The sequence below is a fragment of the Lynx canadensis genome, chromosome A1 (assembly GCF_007474595.2).
Source record: "Lynx canadensis isolate LIC74 chromosome A1, mLynCan4.pri.v2, whole genome shotgun sequence".
In the NCBI taxonomy this organism is placed as follows: domain Eukaryota; kingdom Metazoa; phylum Chordata; class Mammalia; order Carnivora; family Felidae; genus Lynx; species Lynx canadensis.
In genome coordinates, this window is record NC_044303.2 from 189,116,482 (window position 1) to 189,134,110 (window position 17,629).

At 46.7% G+C, this 17,629-nt stretch overlaps 1 long non-coding RNA gene across 2 annotated transcripts; it reads right to left on the minus strand.

Annotated features, from left to right (window-relative positions):
- Nucleotides 1-12,385: 12,385 nt before the first annotated feature.
- LOC116738342 lies at nucleotides 12,386-16,997 on the minus strand. 2 transcript variants are annotated; one of them, XR_004344188.1, is made up of 4 exons: nucleotides 16,065-16,997; nucleotides 15,856-15,987; nucleotides 13,067-13,345; nucleotides 12,386-12,816 (listed from the first exon to the last, which is right to left on the minus strand). It is a non-coding gene; the product is annotated as an uncharacterized LOC116738342 (long non-coding RNA). The 2 variants fall into 2 exon arrangements; XR_004344187.1 differs by having other exon boundaries at nucleotides 15,856-16,997.
- Nucleotides 16,998-17,629: the final 632 nt, after the last annotated feature.

The window sequence follows — 17,629 nt, forward strand, 5'->3', positions numbered from 1 at the left end:
ACTTGCTGAGCATGGCAGGTACTTCTGGTTGACCTGACCAACAGTCGTGACTTTGTTTTTCCCTGGCTAGCAAACCTCAGTTTTTGTTCAAAAGATCATGTCCAGTTTTTTTATACCACATATCATTTTTGTACATTCACAAAATATTAAGGAAGTAAATTGGTCAAGGTATTCCAAAATCTGCTTTAAACAAAAAAAATGCTTAAAAAAATAAAATAAAATAAAATAAAAAATAAAAAAAATGCTTATTTACTTTTGAGAGGGTGGGGGGAGAGAGAAAGAACATGAGTGGGTGAGGGGCACAGAGAGAGGGAGATACACTGTCAGTGCAGAGCTTGATGTGGGACTCGAACTCACGAACCACGAGATCATGAGCTGAGCTGAAGTCAGATGCTTAACCGAATGAGCCACCCAGGTGCCCCCCTAAATCTGCTTTACGTTGAGAATCTGCACACTTTGCCATCCAGAGTCCTCAGTGCTCAAGTTTTTCCATATATGATTGTCCTCTGTACCACCAAGAACTTTGATGATGTAGTGTTTCTCAAAAGGATGCCCTTCTGTCATCTCTGGGCTGTGTTCCCAGGAAGCCATCAGCATTCTGCAGGGTTGCTGCATGAGGACAGGCAATGCTTAGCACCAACAACTGCATGACCTACCCAATATGAGAGACGCTAAAAATATATAATGTGTGTGTGTGCACATGTACATGCACACACATCTTAGATTTAAAAAAAAAAGAAGAATTGGGGCACCTGAATGGCTCAGTGGGTTAAGGTCCGACTCTAGCTCAGGTCATGATCTTGCAGTTCATAAGTTCGAGCCCCACATCGGGCTCTGTGCTAGAGCTCAGAGCCTGGAGCCTGCTTCAAATTCCGTGTCTCCCTCTCTAACTGCCCCTCTCCAGCCCACACTCTGTCTCTGTCTCTCTCAAAAATAAACAAACATTAAAAAAATTAAAAATTAAATAAAAATTAGAAAAAGAAGAAGAATAGTAACTTTCTCATACTATTAAAACACTTTTAGTTTGGGGGCACCTGTTTGGCTCAGTCAGTAGACCATGCCACGCTTGATCATGAGTCCAAGCCCCCCATTGGGTGTGGAGCCTATTTTAAAAAAAATGTTAAAAAAACACTTTTAGTTTGATTTGTGTTATTTGCAGCCAAAGCTTCTTTCTGACTGACCAAGGTCACCAGTATAATATGTGGCAGAGCTCAGACTTGAACCCAGGCATTCTGACTCCAAGAAAGCTACTGTGCTAAACAGCTCTTTGTGGTTTTAGCTGAAGTGACAGATCTGATGTATTGATAGCAATTCCCCAGAGTGTCGTGTTGAGAGGGATTCTGAAGCCATGGTGTGTTATCTATGACTGCCATGGAACCCTGACTGGTGACTCTTAATGTGCAAGCTACATGTTTACCCTTCTTAGATAATCCCCTCAACTCTCAACTTTTATTCAAAGCCATGGATTCCTACAGCTGGAACAGGACCAGCTTCCACCTAAACACTTCAGAACAAATAGGTAGGACTGCCACAAACGGCCATGACTCCAAAGAGTGCTATTCACATAGATTATGGTGTAAATGTCAGCCCCTCGTTTTGAGCAGTACACAACCTACACAATTGTACCTGGAAGCTCTTCAAAGAGTAATTCTTTATTTAAATACCACAAATACAACCTTCATAGCTAATTGCAGTCATTTATTCTGGGATTTTATAACCACTATGAAGGTCAAGTCATTTTAATGTCTAATTAAATTTCTCCTGTTTAAATTAAATTCTCTTCCTGGATGACACAGACTTAAGAATAATACAAAGCATTTAGTCTGACTCTATAGGGGCTCAATATTCATGAAACATAAGTGAATCCTAAAAAGTCCTTCATACATTTGAAGACAATAATTAAGTCTCTTATTCCCATTAGCTTCTGTAAGCTAAACAAACACAGTTTATTTTACTAGCCATTACCACGGGCCACTTTAATTCAGCATATCACTTCATCCTCACTGTAACCCTATGAAGAAGCCTTGTCATTGTTCCCATTTTACAGATGAAGACCGGAGTAGTTGGGAATACAGGTCTTGCAGTTAGTCAGCCTGGGTCTGTGTGACTTGGGATATGTTCCCTCTGTGCTCCAGGCCCCTCAGCTGTGACATAGAGATAACCACAGACCTGTTTCTCAGGATTGCCCCAGAATTTAGAGTATTTCACATCATGTCATTGCGTAGTAAATAATCGACACTCTTGTGCTGCCACTGTTAGTGTAACTCCAGCATCCCAGCCTGGGAAGGGACTGAGCAGGGAGCTGAGCTCCAGATGTCTTTCTCCTACTCCGCCCTTCTCACTCTATCACAGGTTTGAAAAGGACCTGAGAGACTGTGTCATCACCTCATCATTCTACAGACCAGGGACCTGAGGCCCACTGTGGATCATCATCACCCACTTAGCTATCAGGGAGAATCCGGTACTCAGAATAGTCACTCTTCTCTGCCTACCCTACTGCTTTGAACCTGATTTCATGGGCCCAGTCTTCACCCATCCATTGGGATCAATGGAGAAATCTTAAAAAAAAAAAAAAAAAAATAGCGGCTCATAACGGGACAACTTGGAGCCATGTTGTTTCATGGAGCAGTGAGAGATCGTCCCCCAACCACGCCAAGCTGATCAAGGTTCCAAGGGTCCCCAGGCGTGGCAGGAGCCTGCTCATGCCTGGACACCCCAGGGACCCACAACAACTACAGGGCACCATTTGCTTGCCCTGGGGACTCCTTGTGTGAATTAGTGTGTCCTATTAAAAATGAAATCCAAGATAACAAATTGTCCTAAAAGGCTCAGATGTCTTTAACTGTGGCTTTATCTTCTCCCCCAGGCCCAGTGACTTCTAATGAGTTCCAGCTCACATCCTGGATGAATTATCGTTGGAGGAGTGTGTGCACTCAGTGAAAATAAACGAACAGTGAGACTCATGTTTACTCCTTAATTTACTCTATCCCAAAATAGTTTCCTTTAAAAAAAAAAAAAAGAACATTTTCAAATAGAGGAATGAACATTGATTAACCCCTTGTGCTACACACACACACACACACACAAAACAAACAAACCCAAAACCACCACACACACACACACACACACACACACACACAGTTGAATTTATGACTATTGACTTACAGAGTAATGTGAACTTGAAACATCTGTGACCTTTGACAAGTGTATTCCCATCCTGGGCCTCAGTCTACTCATCTACAGGTAAGGATAAAAACATCTATTTTTATGGCTATCGTGAGGATTCATGTAAATAAACTGGTTCAGCACATAGTAGTAAATGTTAGGTTTTTGCAAAAAGCTAATATTTTATAATGTTATGCAAAGTTGCATGTAAATTTAATTTGGGGAATCCATCCTGTTTTCCCCGTTGATTTACATAATGTCAGAGATCCTTCATCTTTTTCCTTCATTCCTCCTGGATGTCCAGCAGACTACAGCTCCTGTTTTTCTGCCTCCCTATGCCTTCCATCAAAAACTCATGACTACAAGCTAATTCTTAAATGCTCCTAGGGAACTACTCCTTAAAGGAATCCTGTGCAGAGGCAAAGCCATTGCCTGTAAAGTGAATAATCACCTTTTAATTGATCTGGTTTTATGAGGGTAGTATATTGAGTTCGTAAGTTGAACCCACACTGTGGGGGTCACTCCACGTCGACATCCCTTGGCAACCTCATTTGGTGAAGAAGAATTAGGTAGAATGCTTTATACTCCAAGGAAGGGAGACACGAAGCTGCTCCCTGTTCCTTCTCTCTACAGAGCAGTTTTATTTTTGTTTTTGTTCTTATTTTTTCCATAATCTCCTTCCTCATCCTGCCTGTGGAAGAAGAAACAGCCTCGGGGCAGGGTCACTTGTCACCATGGTGGTGAGGGACAGTTCCGCATGTGAGTGTGTGGATCTGAGAGTGGGTGTTTGAGGCGGGGAACGGCACTTCAGACTGAAGTCTGGGTCTGGGTAGAGACAGAGCCTCTGACAGGAAGAGCCCCTTTCCCAAACAGCCACCACCTCTCTTCCCAGCACCTCCTCCTCTCTTCCCTCTTGCCTTCCTCACAGGGCTGCCTTGACCTCAACCTAGAAAAAAACAGAAGCTGGAGGGGACTCTAGTCAAGGGCATCATGACTTCCCCCTCAGCTCTGAGGGGTGAGTCATCTTCTGTTTCTCCATTGATTAAAGAGGAAAATGAATATGCATTCCCTCAGGGAAACCGTGAAGTCTACTGATGAAGCCTCAGCCATTATCATGGGTTTAATATCTACCTTGGTCCTGGCAAGACACTTCAGATTATGAGAAGGCTGTCTGAGGGGGACGTCAAGAGAAGACTAGAAAAGAAAATATTTGAGGAGTTTTTACCTAAACCCTCTTGTGGGTATAAAGTTCACAGTCACAATTCTGGTACCACTGTTTCTGCAAGGGCGGAAAAAACTCTTAGCTCTTTCCACAGCCAGATAATGGCATCACTTCTCTGGTTGAAAGCCCATCTCTTTGGGGGTAATTTATTCAATTGAATTGAAACTTCTTTCTCTTCCCCTTCATCTTATCTCCTCCAGGGGGAAGCTAAATTCCCAGAAGGCTTTTTCTTTTCTTTTTTTTCTTTTTTTACATTTATTTATTTTTGACAAACAGAGTGAGACAAAGCGTGAACGGGGGAGGGGCAGGAACGCGGCTAGGAGGACACAGAATCGAAGCAGGCTCCAGGCTCCGAGCAAGCGGTCAGCACAGAGCCTGATGCGGGGCTCGAACCCACAAACTGTGAGATCATGACCTGAGCCGAAGTTGGACAGTCAACCGACTGAGTCACCCAGGCGCCCCCCCAGAAGGCTTTTTCTTAGCCTTCTAGCCTGATGGGAGGGTCCCCTGTTCCAGATATGTCTGTCGTCCTGGTTGGTTTAGGTACCACCCAATGTCCAGGCTGGACTTCACTGAGGTATATGCCATCCTTCTAGGCCTGGGTGTGGGCTTCTCCCCTTGTCCCACCCGCTTCCAAAGTGTCCACCCCTGATGTAACAGTGGTACAGTAAATACAAGTTGTTTTCCCAATGGCTGAGTGTCTTCTCGGGTCTGTGGATCCTGAGAACTGTCCTCTCTGAGCCCCACCTTTGGCCCATTACTAACGACTCTGCCAGGATGTCCCCTCAAGCCACATCCCAGTGACCCCATAGCAGGCACTAGATTCTGACTTCTTAACTGCATTTCTCTCCCCAATCAAATAGGGTGTAGGGGGGGGCGCCTGGGTGGCGCAGTCGGTTAAGCGTCCGACTTCAGCCAGGTCACGATCTCGCGGTCCGTGAGTTCGAGCCCCGCGTCAGGCTCTGGGCTGATGGCTCGGAGCCTGGAGCCTGCTTCCGATTCTGTGTCTCCCTCTCTCTCTGCCCCTCCCCCGTTCATGCTCTGTCTCTCTCTGTCCCAAAAATAAATAAACATTGAAAAAAAAATTAAAAAAAAAAACAAATAGGGTGTAGGGGCATTTTGAGATCTCATCCACATCGGCTAGACCTGAGGGAGACTCAGAGGCAGGGCGCGGGGAAGACAGCACAAGACCCTCTCCACCTAAAAATGCAGCCACTCCTGCTCTATTGAAGCCGCCCCATATTGGCGTGGGGCACCTCAACCAAAAGGTGGTCTTGTCCCAGAATATCGGATCCTGTTTTTAGATCTCCAACCTGCCCTCCTCCTTCATGGATTCAACACAAAGCAGGAGGTGGGGGAAGTAAAGAATAATTATTCTACTTTCCACCTGTCTCAGAGTGTGGATATAAACCCTCAGAGGATCCAAGGAGAAAACATACGTAAGGCAGTAGGCGCATAGACCCAGAAAGTGCTCTATCAGTCTTAAAAAGATAAAGCTATCCCCATTAGCTAGCACAGCCTAATCAACTGTTTAATCAGTCACTTAATTGATTTAATATCTGTGTTCTTGTTATCCATGCCAACACAGTACCTTATACACAACAAGGGCTCAGAAAGTATTTGCTGAATTCACTCACTTTAAGGGAAGAAATGCAACCGGCTTGAGGACAAATCCTATCCTTTCCACTGGATTGGGAGAGAGGGTAGCTCATGTGGGAACCCCACAGGAACCAGGACATGAGCTGGCTAGGGGCAGTACTTCTGGGGCTTTCCAACCCATGATAGTCCTTCATGTACTTCTTCCTTATTTGTCAAGAGTCCCTCTGAAAGCAAGAGGACAGGTCTACTTTAGGAAATGGTTTTGAAGTTGATAGGCTCCAGGAAGTCCCCTTGATTCAAAACCTGAAGAAAGTGAGTATTGCTGAACAACGAGCTCATCCTACCTCAAGGTAGAAAGAAAGACCTTAGGGGAAATGACATGGGACCAAGCAGTCCCTATTCAGCACTATTCCTAGCACACAGCAGGGGTTCAGTTGACGGAATGAATGATTTCTTGATTTCAGATAGCATTCAAAGCCTCACCTTTCCCCGCCCCCCCACCCCGTCTTGTTCAGAGAGTGACCACAGTGCACATTTACTAGACCACAACCTGGCTATCTTAGCTACATAGACAGAACAGCAAATGCCCAAAAGGGCTTGATGTATTATTGCACACATGTGAATAAATCCCTGGCCTACCACATCCCAGCCCTCCTAGCAACTGGAACCAAAGCTGGCTACTTCAGAACGCCCTATAATCTATTCAGTGTGGGCACCTACGATGTGTAAGAACAGTAATGAGAGCTTTGAGGCAGTGATGTAGGAATAAAATATAATTTCTGCCTTATAAGTTGGGAGGAAAAAATTAAACACACAAATGCAGACTTAGTTACACCAGGAAATTTATGTTAAATTACAACTGAGTGATATAATAATTTTGTGCTACAGGTTTGCAAAAGAGCAGATGATATCTGAGAGGTGATCAGAAGAGGTGAAGGAAGACTTTCTGGAGAAGCTGAGCTTGCATGAGTCATGAGGCATGAGTTATGGTCGGGGGAGCACTAGGACAGTGAGGAGACTGAGTGTCCATTGGCCACCTCACCAGGGGATCCTCAGAGAAGACATTGGGGAGAGCGTCGACTGATAACAATAGTTACCACATGTCAGGCATTGGACTGAGCTTGACATGAATAAGCTCAGGGAATCGTCTTAACAACTCTGAGACAGTGTGTTAGAAACTGCTGGGGTCTCCCTTTCTTCCTTCTTCACAGAACCTCGGTTTTGTTTCAGGCAACACTGTGTTCAGTTAAAATACTCAGGATCCCAGCTTCCTTTGCAGGTGTCGTTGGTCATCCTGGCATAGTTGTGGCCAATGAAGTGTAAGATGGAGTCACTTAGTGGGACTCTCCAGAAAGCTCTTCAAAGGGAGACAAATGCAACATGCTCATGTCTTAGCCACCTTGTGGCCCTGGGTGCTTGGGTAGCAAGACAGAGGGAGCCTGGGTCCCTGATGAGTCCCATGAACAATGGCACCAATACAGGATTACCCACCCCTGAACTGCTTGTTAACGTGAGAAAAACACACTCTTCCTTGGTTAAGCCACTACCATTCGATCTCTGTTATTTGCAGCAGAACACTATCATAACACACACAGGTAATATTAATATCCTGTAGACAGACTAAGAAACCAGGTTCAAAAGCGTCACTGCTTTGAAGTAGTAAATGTAACATTCAAATCCAGACCAATGCAGAACGAGGCTGGTTGACTCCAAAACTGCACTGAGAATGTATGAAAGTCCAGAATCCATTAAAAAACCAGGTAAAGAAAGGAAGCAATCTTTAGCAATTTCTTAGTTTCTCGTGTAGCCCTTATCGCAGTGTACCTTTTATCGGCTGCTGGGAAGTGTCTCTGTCTCCCAGTACGTTGCTTTGAAATCTCCTGGAAGGCAGGACCAGGACATAATCATGCCGGTAGCAAGCCCTTCTCCCTGCCTCCCTCAATGCCTAGCTCCGGCTGAGTAAACACCCCCACCAAAATGTGGGTTGGGTTGAGTTTGTTGAAAAACACTCAGGATAATAACTGCTCATGAGAAAGTGCATCTTTTTGTGAACAGATGCATATGGTTGTGCTGGTACATACTTGAGGGAGTGTTTCACATTGTGTATTATATGTGTGTGCGTGCACACAACCCCGTGTCTGCATGTCTGAGAAAGGGAGCCAGGAATATTTCCTCATCACTGTCACATCCATCCTCCACCCCCTTCCCGCTCCTACAGCCCTACAGTGACAGCACCAATGATTATATTAGTGATAACTAAACTTTTGTGCAGGACCTGAAAATTTAATTTCCTTGTGGGAAGACGTAGAGAACCAAGCTTATTCAGGGCGAAGAACTCATGAACTTTCTCAGAAAGGAAGAGAGAATACCAGATACAGTCATTGGTCTTTAGATTTTCTTGAAAAATATAAAAGCACCAGCTCATTTTTGAACGGCCCCTTTGGACGCAGCTTCAGATCCTTTTTTCTCTATCCCCACCCCACATCAGAGTGGAAAGAAAGAGATGAGTGGCCCTTGAGAAACAGCTAATTCATTCCAATTTATTCCATGAGTGTGAATTTCTTTTTTCCATTATTTAAGAAAGTACAATTCCATCAATTTTTCTTTTCCTTCTCAAATTGCTTGGATGGTCAGGATCCTGGTGATATTTAATGAGTGTTCATCATGTTGCAGGTGCTGGAGTTAAGTGTTTGCGTGCTTTAACTCTTTTAACCCTCCCATTTCGAGGATTAAGAAACTGAAACACAGAGAAGATAAGTAACTTGCCTAAGGTCACACAGCTAAGAAGTGACAGCCCTGGGATTCAAACCCCAAAAGTGCAGCTATAAAGCCCAAGACGGTTTATGGCCACATCACGGTACAGCCTGGTCAGTCTGGAATTCTCCTCTGGGTGTCTGAGTGCATCAGTTCTTTGACTATAAACAACAATTATCTCTGAGACACTTAAGCAAAAAAAAAAAAAAAAAAAAAGTGAAAAATAAGAAGCAACATATTATTCAACATTGGGGGATTTGCAGCCAATTCTCACGGACAGTCTGATCATCTCGGCCTCATCACAGCTCACCCCTAGACCAGGGTTGAACAGGTGACCTAAGGTGACCATCCCTGGTCTGCTTCAGAAGAAATGGAGGAGAAGCTATCAGAACGGGATGGTGTGGACACAGGGCGAGAGACAATGACAGATGCATATGCTGCCGTGCCTCTAAGGAAGGAACAAGTCTTGCTGAATTTAATGAATTTGGGGTCAAATTGTGACACAGACTTGGCAGCATGGGATTTTGAAGGTGTTCCACTCATATAATTCATCTGTTCACTCAGTTGTGCACCTGTTTATCCCCCCAATCCCCCGAACAGCCCCTTTCATGTGCAAGCAGGGTTCTGGGTGATTCACTGCTCTCAGTCATGTATGGCCCATGTGGTGACCCCAGACGTATATCCCCCCAGTCATTTTCCAAGCTCTATTGCACACCACAACAAACCAGGCCCAGTGTCGAGCACTGGGAATAGAACAATGAACAACTCAGATGCAGTCCTCACCACATAGCTAATCTCCTGGTAACTGCAGTGAATTAGAAACAGCGGTGATCTGGGGAGCAAAGAGCAGGGACCTCGTTTAGGATGAGCTGCATATTTTCCATTCCACCCCACCCCCGCGCCCCACCCTGCCACCAGATCCACTTTCCACGTATTTCCATCCTTCTTGGTGCCCGCAGTAGGCTAGCATGTAAGGACTGTTTCCACAGGATCTCTTGCCCTCTGGCTCCCAGTTAGATTCAGCCAATTGAGACACTGGCAGGAGATTGAGGGAGAGGAGAAAATGAGGCTGAGGTATTTATTTTCTCAGCTCCTCCCTGCTGGGTGACTACCGGTGGGCCGCCTCCCTCTACATAAGGCAGATCCTGCCAGGTGCCCTTTCCTACAATCCCTGCAACTATGACCCTTCTGGCCTCAAGGACTGTGCCCTCCCCTGCCTATTCCAGTCCAGCAGGGGTAAGCCTTGCAGCTCTCGCTAGCTCCAGGAAGGCATCACCTTCCTTGGCTGGATTCCTTTAATTCTGCCCACACCTTCGGAAAAGTCCCCTCTGTTAGCTTGGAGTGAAGGTAACACTGTTTCCTATAGGGAGGTCAAGTAAAGTTTCCCAAGAAGGGACGCTGAGGCTGATCTAGACCATCTTAAGCAAGAATGTCAGACAATAATGCACGAGATGCCCAGCAGAGCATTACTCCCAAAAGGAACTACCAGCTTGGTCCTGCTAAAGTAATTCTAGCCTTAGCTTCACTGATTCAGAATTTCAAATGGTACAAATTAAATTAACTGTAAGTTAAATTGGGGGGATTTACCAAAGAAATATCCTAACATGAATGTGATTAACCCCCTACACACGAGCATTTGGGGGTGCCTGCCCAACTTCCACAGCCACTTCTCTGAGGACAGGTTTGAACTGAAGAGTCTGCCCTTTGCAACAGCCGATCAGAGCACAGACAGGCAGACACCTGGCCCAAACTAGACCAGTTTGTAGTTCAGCCAGAAATGAGACATGACGAAAATATCATTTCATCCTTGTGGGCACTGGAAAAACGTGGGTTAGATGACAGCACATTGAGGGTGGTTGGGAGCCATCTGAACAACCAATATGCTAGAAGCCTGATTCATTATGCCAGTGAGTGTCCTCCCAGAACACAGCCTCTGTCTTCAGCTCTGTCCTATTCAGATGGCAACTCATCAGAGTTGGGCCTTGGACCTAGCACATGGCATAAGCTCCCAGGCCATGCCTCCTGTCTTCCTACACAGGGACCAGTCAGAAGCCAGTCTGTGACTTGCTTTTCCCGCTGCAAGTAACAGCAAGGCACTCAAACTAACTAAGGAACAAAAGGGACGGTATATTCAAGGCGTATGGGGTGTGTCCAGGAACCCAGGGAGGAGGAGCACACCTGGGTTCTTTCTCAAACTGGCTACAGCACTGAGCATAAGCTAACAAGCTACGCAATTCTGTAGTCAGATTTTTAAATTCTCCAACTGCACCGATCGTAGCTGGGAAGGAATGCAGCTTGATGCTGGCACAGGTGGAAGGAACACTTAGGATTTTGACTGTCGGCTCAGGATGAGTCAACAGTATGATGTGACTGCCAAAATAGCAGTGTAATCTTGGGCTGCATTAATAAAAGAGGAGGGAACGGTGCTTCCTTCAATTTAGGGCATCATGTATTCAAGGCACAGTGCACACAGAAGAGTGCCCAGGGAGAACTCAAATCATGCTCTGTGGGGAACAGTGGGATACCTGGGATATTGCTGTCTAGCTTTTGGGGGGATTGATGAGAATTACCGGGATGTAGGCTCACCAGTCTGGAGTCTGGAATTAGACCACCTAATCTAAAACCCCAATTCAGCCACTTCCTAGCCATTTCTTATATGCCAGGAGCATTCTAAACACTTCACATGACATATCTTATTTAATCCTCACCACAACCCTCTGAAGGAGTACCATTTTTATCCTTATTTGACAGATGGGAAAATTTAGGCACAGAGAGGCTAATTAGCTTGCTTAAGGTCACACAGCTAACAGGTTGAAGAGCTAGACTCTAACGGCAAGGAGAGTATACTTTCTTTGCTCTGCCCCTAACTGGCCGTATGTCCTTGAGTCTTGTCACCTCTCTTCACTATGTCTCAGTTTGCCCAACTGGAATGTGGGGTGAAGAACCCCTGTCCTACACCAACTAGGAAGTATATGTTGTGGCTGAAGTGATATTGTTGACAGGAAAATATTAGAAAATGGTTAATATGATATGCCAAAGGATGTATTGCCTTAGCTTATGGAGGCTTACAGAGAAGAACCCTTTCCCTGCACTGCCACATACAGGGATTTCATCCTGGCTGTCTTTCATTTGCATAGTATAAACCCTTGGATCTCAGATGATCCAATCAGCTTTTTTTTTTTTTTTTTTGAAAGAGAGAGAGAGAGCAAGTGGGGTGGGAGAAGCAGAGGGAGAGAGAGGGGCAGGGAGAGAGAGAGAGAGAGAGAAAGAGAGAGAGAGAGAGAGAGAGAGAGAGAACCTCAAGCAGGTTCCACAATGCTCAGCGTAGGGTCCGATGTGGGGCTCGATCCCACAACTTTGGGATCATGACCTGAGCCGATATCAAGAGTCAGACACTCAACCGACCGAGCCACCCAGGCGCTCCAATCTGATCAGCTTTTATAGCCACTTATTAACCCCCAAACAGCCAATAGGAGTTGACACACTTTGGAGCAAAATTTACCCCACCTCAGGACATTATCTTCCTGATGTATAGTGACGGTGCACTAATTCAGGCAGAAGTAATAACATCAAAAGCCATTTATTGGGCATTGTTCTCATTATCTAACCTGCATAAGAAACCACCCCCAAACATAGGGGCTTAAAAGAAAAACATTTATTTTGCTCACAAATCTGCAACGGGGCAGGGCTTGGTTGGGACAGTTCGTCTCTGCTCTACTCGGCATCAGCTGCACTGGGCTCAGAGGTGGGGCCCTTCACCTCACTCACTCTGGCTGGTGCCCAGTGAGAGAAGACTCACACAGCGGGAAGCTGGAAGAGCTGGGGCTCCCGGGTATCACTCTGTCTCTGTGAGGGTCTCCCTACTACATGCCCTCTCCAACACAATGGCGGCCGGTTAACCAGCCCACTTACCTGTTGACACAAGGCTCCCCGGGGCACATGTCTCAAGATTGAGTGAAAGAGGCAGGCGGACACTTTCATGATCTAGTCTCAGAAGTCACATAGTATTACTTTGTACTCTGTTGGCCAAGGCATTTACCACGACGCATCCTGGTCCAAAAGGAGGGACTCTAAACCTAACGGTCAGTGAAGCAGTGTCGCCATCACACGGGTAAAAGAGCCTGTGGGATGGTGTCGATATTGAGATGGACAGCTTTGGGCAATACATGTGCCACAGGCACTTGCTATGTTCTCAGCATGGAGATAAGTGCTTCATAACCATTATGTATTGCCATTATACCCACCCCCAAATCCTGTTCTAGTAGGAACTATTATTTCGTCTTACGGGAGATAGAAGACCGAGATACAGAAAGGTGAGCAACTTACCCCAGTCACACACCAGCCTGTGGAGGAGCTGGGGATGAGCCCCAGGTGTTTTGACTATGAGGCCAGGGAAACACATGAGGTTCATGAAGGTCCCGCTTCCACGAAGGAACACACTTGGTGGCGGCCATGTGGCACAATGACTAGCTGTGGGAGGGCTTGACATCAGCCTGCTAGGGCTCCCTTCCGGGCCCTCCGCTCACAAACTGCACAACCTAGCTTCTTCACCTCTCCAAGCTTCGCTGTCTTCACCAGCAAAACGGAAATAACCACAGCGCCCACCTGTGAGGACGAATCAAGACGACACAGGTCAAAGGCCCCACACGTTGTCTGGAATCTAGTGAGGACTCTATAAATGTCAGCTGTTATTATTTTAAAAGTGGCTCAGGAAAGACATCTTAAAAGGACAAATCTATTGCTATTAGCAAAAACATGTGTCACACATCCTCAAGCCCGGCAAACATATTTAGTTCATTGGCGTCATTATTCTTGTCTATCCCTGTGTAGACAGGACGCTGCAGTGTGCTGGCCAGGAAAGACACTCCACCCCCTCCCTCCCTCCCCTCTGATCAACAAGGCAGGTGGTGAAGCCTGTAAGAGTTCCTAGCGTGTCCTTTCTGGGAGGGGTACCTGGGCTGACTCAGCTGGGAGGGTGTCCAGTGACTCATTAAGTGTCAAAAGCTGATTAAATGTCCTCAGGCCTCAGGAAGGGAGCTAACACCCAGGAGACCCTAGATTCTCTCCTCACCCCAGGCTCCCGGTAGCTCTCAGATAGGAGAACAGGGGCGGGATGATGACCTGGGTCTCCATATCAGCAGGGAAGTTAGTCATTCTACACACACACCTCTCTTCTGCATATTCAAACTCATGGCTCAGCACCCCTCCCTCATCCGTTCCCATGGCTTCAATTACCATCCAGAGCTAATGAGTCCCAAATTCACATCTCCAAACCAGACTTTCAGATGTCTTTCCAGAGCTGGATACCCGCCTCCACTCAGATGTCCCACAGGCCCCTCAAACCAGCCTGCCCCCCACCTTGGACTTGTCTCCTTCCCCTCACCTGGACCAGGCTCTCCTCCAGGATGCTCGGTGACGATTTCCATGGCCCACCCAGGGGCCCAAACCAGAAATCCAGCTCACCCTGACACTCCCCTGCCCTGCCCCCACAGGTGGTCCATCACAAATCCTATTGTTTCTATCTCCTGAGTCTCTCCTTCTGCCAGATTCTCTTAGAGGGTCACCCAACCACTTGCAAACCCATCTCCATTCTTCTCCAACTCTTTCCCCTTGCTGCTGTAAGAATCTGTAAAATGCAAACACGGGCACTGTCACCCTGCCTTAGCCTCTGCTGTGACTCCTCTTCGTCTTCAGATAAAGTCCTTAACACGGTTCCCAGGCCTTGTGTGATCTAGGCACTGCCCATGTGTTATGATCTGAATCGTGTCCCCCAAATTCACATGTTGAAGCCCCAACCTCCAGTACCTTAGAATGGGACTGTATTTGGAGACAGAGCCTTTAAAGAGGTGATTAAGTCAAAATGGCATCATTATAGTAGACTGGAATCCAACGTGACTAGTGTCCTTATAAGTTGCCTCCCGGGGCTCCTGGGTGGCTCAGTCAGTTGAGTGTCCAACTCTTGGTTTCGCCTTAGGTCATGACTTCACAGTTAGTGAGTTGGAACCTCACATCACGCTCTGCACTGAAAGTGTGGAGCCTGCTTGGAATTCTCTTTCTCCCTCTCTCTCTGCCCCTCCTCCATTCTCTCTCTCAATAAATGAAAACTTAAAAAAAAAAAAAAGATGCCTCCCAGTGTATGCCTCCCAGTTTGGTCCTTTGTCACCCTACCTGTCTAATGCACCATCGCTCACCTCTACCTCACCACCCCCCCACCCCATACAGCTGCAGCTGTACACATTCCTGCTCTCTGCTCCGGGCTTGGCCCTGCTCTTTCTTAAGGATCTAGTGGTCTTCCCAAGCCTCTTTATCCAGTCACCTCCTTCCAGTTGTGGCATTATTTCCTCCAGGAAGCCATCCCTGACCTCCATGTTTAAGTATCTCCCAAAACAACCCTCAAGTTCCTCCCTCATAGCCCCATATTACAACCACTGATTTATTTATCTGTGTGTGTCACTAGACTGTTAGCAGCATGGGCACAGGGACCACGACATCTAGGACAGCATCTGTTCCCTAGAAGTTGCTCTATAAATCCTTTTCAATGACTGGCACTTCATGAGTGGATGAAAAGTCACAAAAAATTCAAAATAATTTAAAAATACAAAACTACTTCTGGCATTCAAAAAAAAAAAGTTCATAAATATCCTAGTACAGATCCCAACACAGCTCCTTTTGGACTACCTAAGTTTCCAAGCAAAAGAGAGCCATTGTCTCATAAATCTGATTCTTGGGCCTCCAGATAGTCTGTAAAAGAAGGGGGTGTCTGTGGACCTTAAACTGAAGGTGCTGATGAAGATTTGGTTCAGCCCCTGAACCCGCGTTTAACATGTAACATGATGAGCTTATATCTCACTTCAGGTTTATGGCCTCATGACGGGGAAAGCCCGTCCCAGAATTCCCAGCCATCTCCATAACGGCCAGCAAGATGGAGCACCTGGGTGGCTTGGTCGGTTAAATGTCTGACTGTTGGTTTGGGCTCAGGTCATGATCTCGCGGTCTGTGAGATCGAGCCCTGCATCAGGCTCTGCACTGACAGCACAGAGCCTGCTTAGTATTCTCTCTGTCTCTCTGCTCCTCTCCTGCCCTCTCTTTCTCCCTATTAATAAATACATACATACCCTCTGTCTCTTAAGGGCAGCCTGTGGCAGCAGAACACACATCCATACTGGTCTTGACCACCCGGGTCAGTGCTGTTCCCAACCCACCAGTCAAGGGTGAGCCTGGGGTCCCCGGCTCTGCGTGAACTGGCCCTGTATGGAGCAGAGAATAATTTCACCCTTAAGTCCCTCCTTGGCTCTGAGAGTCCCCTGCCAGGTGTTGGACTTACCTGCATTTAACCCATATAGGGTGAATCTGGGTTTTCTGAATAATGACCTGCTTGTTTAGAAAAACAAAAACAAAAACAACCTGATTCTAGCTCCACCTGGAACTAGAATGAAGGTCCGTATGCAGACAGATTCAACTCCACCAGCCCTCCCCTCCTTCCTTCCCTGATTTGTTAAGTCACTGTCACCATCACCTAATTTACTGTGTATTCATTGTATTTGCTCACCCTACCCCACCGCACCGCTATCAGCAATAGAATAAGGGCACTGTGAGGGTGAGCATTTTGTCTGTTTTCTTCCCTGCTGTTCCTCTCATGCCTTGAACACAGCCTGGCACAGAATAGAACACAGCTTGCTCAGGGTGTGTGTGCTGAGCGAAGAGATGAAAAACTGAATGAAGGAATGAATGTACACACTCCCTTCTGTCCTCCCCCCACTCTCACTGCCACCTTGGAAATTCCCCTAAATTCGCAGGGGGAATCCCCTCTGGTGCCCCTCATACCTTACCTTCCTCTAAATGAGATTTCAGTATGTGCATTAAAATCATTCCCTGGTCCATCTGTGAATATTGCCCCAGTTCTACAAATGTCCCTCCAGGGCCAAGGGGGGTTCTGTTCACACGTGAAATGAGACAGGATTCCATTGATCCTAAAACCCACATGAACAGATCCACCAGTGACCTGGGTTTCCTGCCCTCTCTGGGCAGAGCTCCCAGGGGACAAAAATGTGAGGCCAAGACCCTGACTGTGGAGGTACAGTGGACACTTGGGGTCCATCAGCACCTGCTGCCTCAGGACAGACTTGGGAGGTGGGGGCAGCAGAGAGGGCACTGGACCAGGAGTCAGGATCTGGCCTCTGGGCTAGCTGACCAACCTCAAGTCATGGCAAGCAGGTCAGATTTACTGAGCCCAAAGACCTGTCTTGGGCCATTGTGAGAAGCAAAAGAAGCATGGCGAGGGGGTATGGGGGGGGGGGTGCAGCAAAGCCATGGTGAATGGCTCAGGCTGGGATTGAAACCCCCATCCACCACTCGATGCTACGTGACCTCCAGCAGGCTTCCAAACCAACTCCAGACCTCATTGTCATCTCAGGATTCAGCATGTGGTTAACAAGCCATTATTATGAAATGTAAAAGAATGCAAGAGAGTAACCTGATCCCAGGAAGGAGGGAGGAAAAATGTAGGTGCTCTGCAAATGTACAGCCTCACTGCAGTTATCTGAGAATCTGAAAATTGTCCTGTTCCCACTATTCTCTCCCTCCTGGCCCCCACAAATTTTGGGGGTGGGGGGAGGAGCACTGGTATGCTACTTTGGGCATGGGTGGCTGCTGGGCCTAGAATCTTCCCAGAAGCTGCAAATACTAAAGCCTTCCCTTAGTTGCTGACTGATTTGAGACCCATATGTGATCTCCACCCTGAAAAGGCTCTGGAGTCAGACAGATGGCAGTTCAAATCCCAGCTCTACCGCTTAGCTGTGTGACCTCAGCCAAATTAATCACCCTCTCTGTACCTCATTTTCCTCCTCTGTAAAATGCAAATAATGATAGGTAGCACCTACCTCATACGGT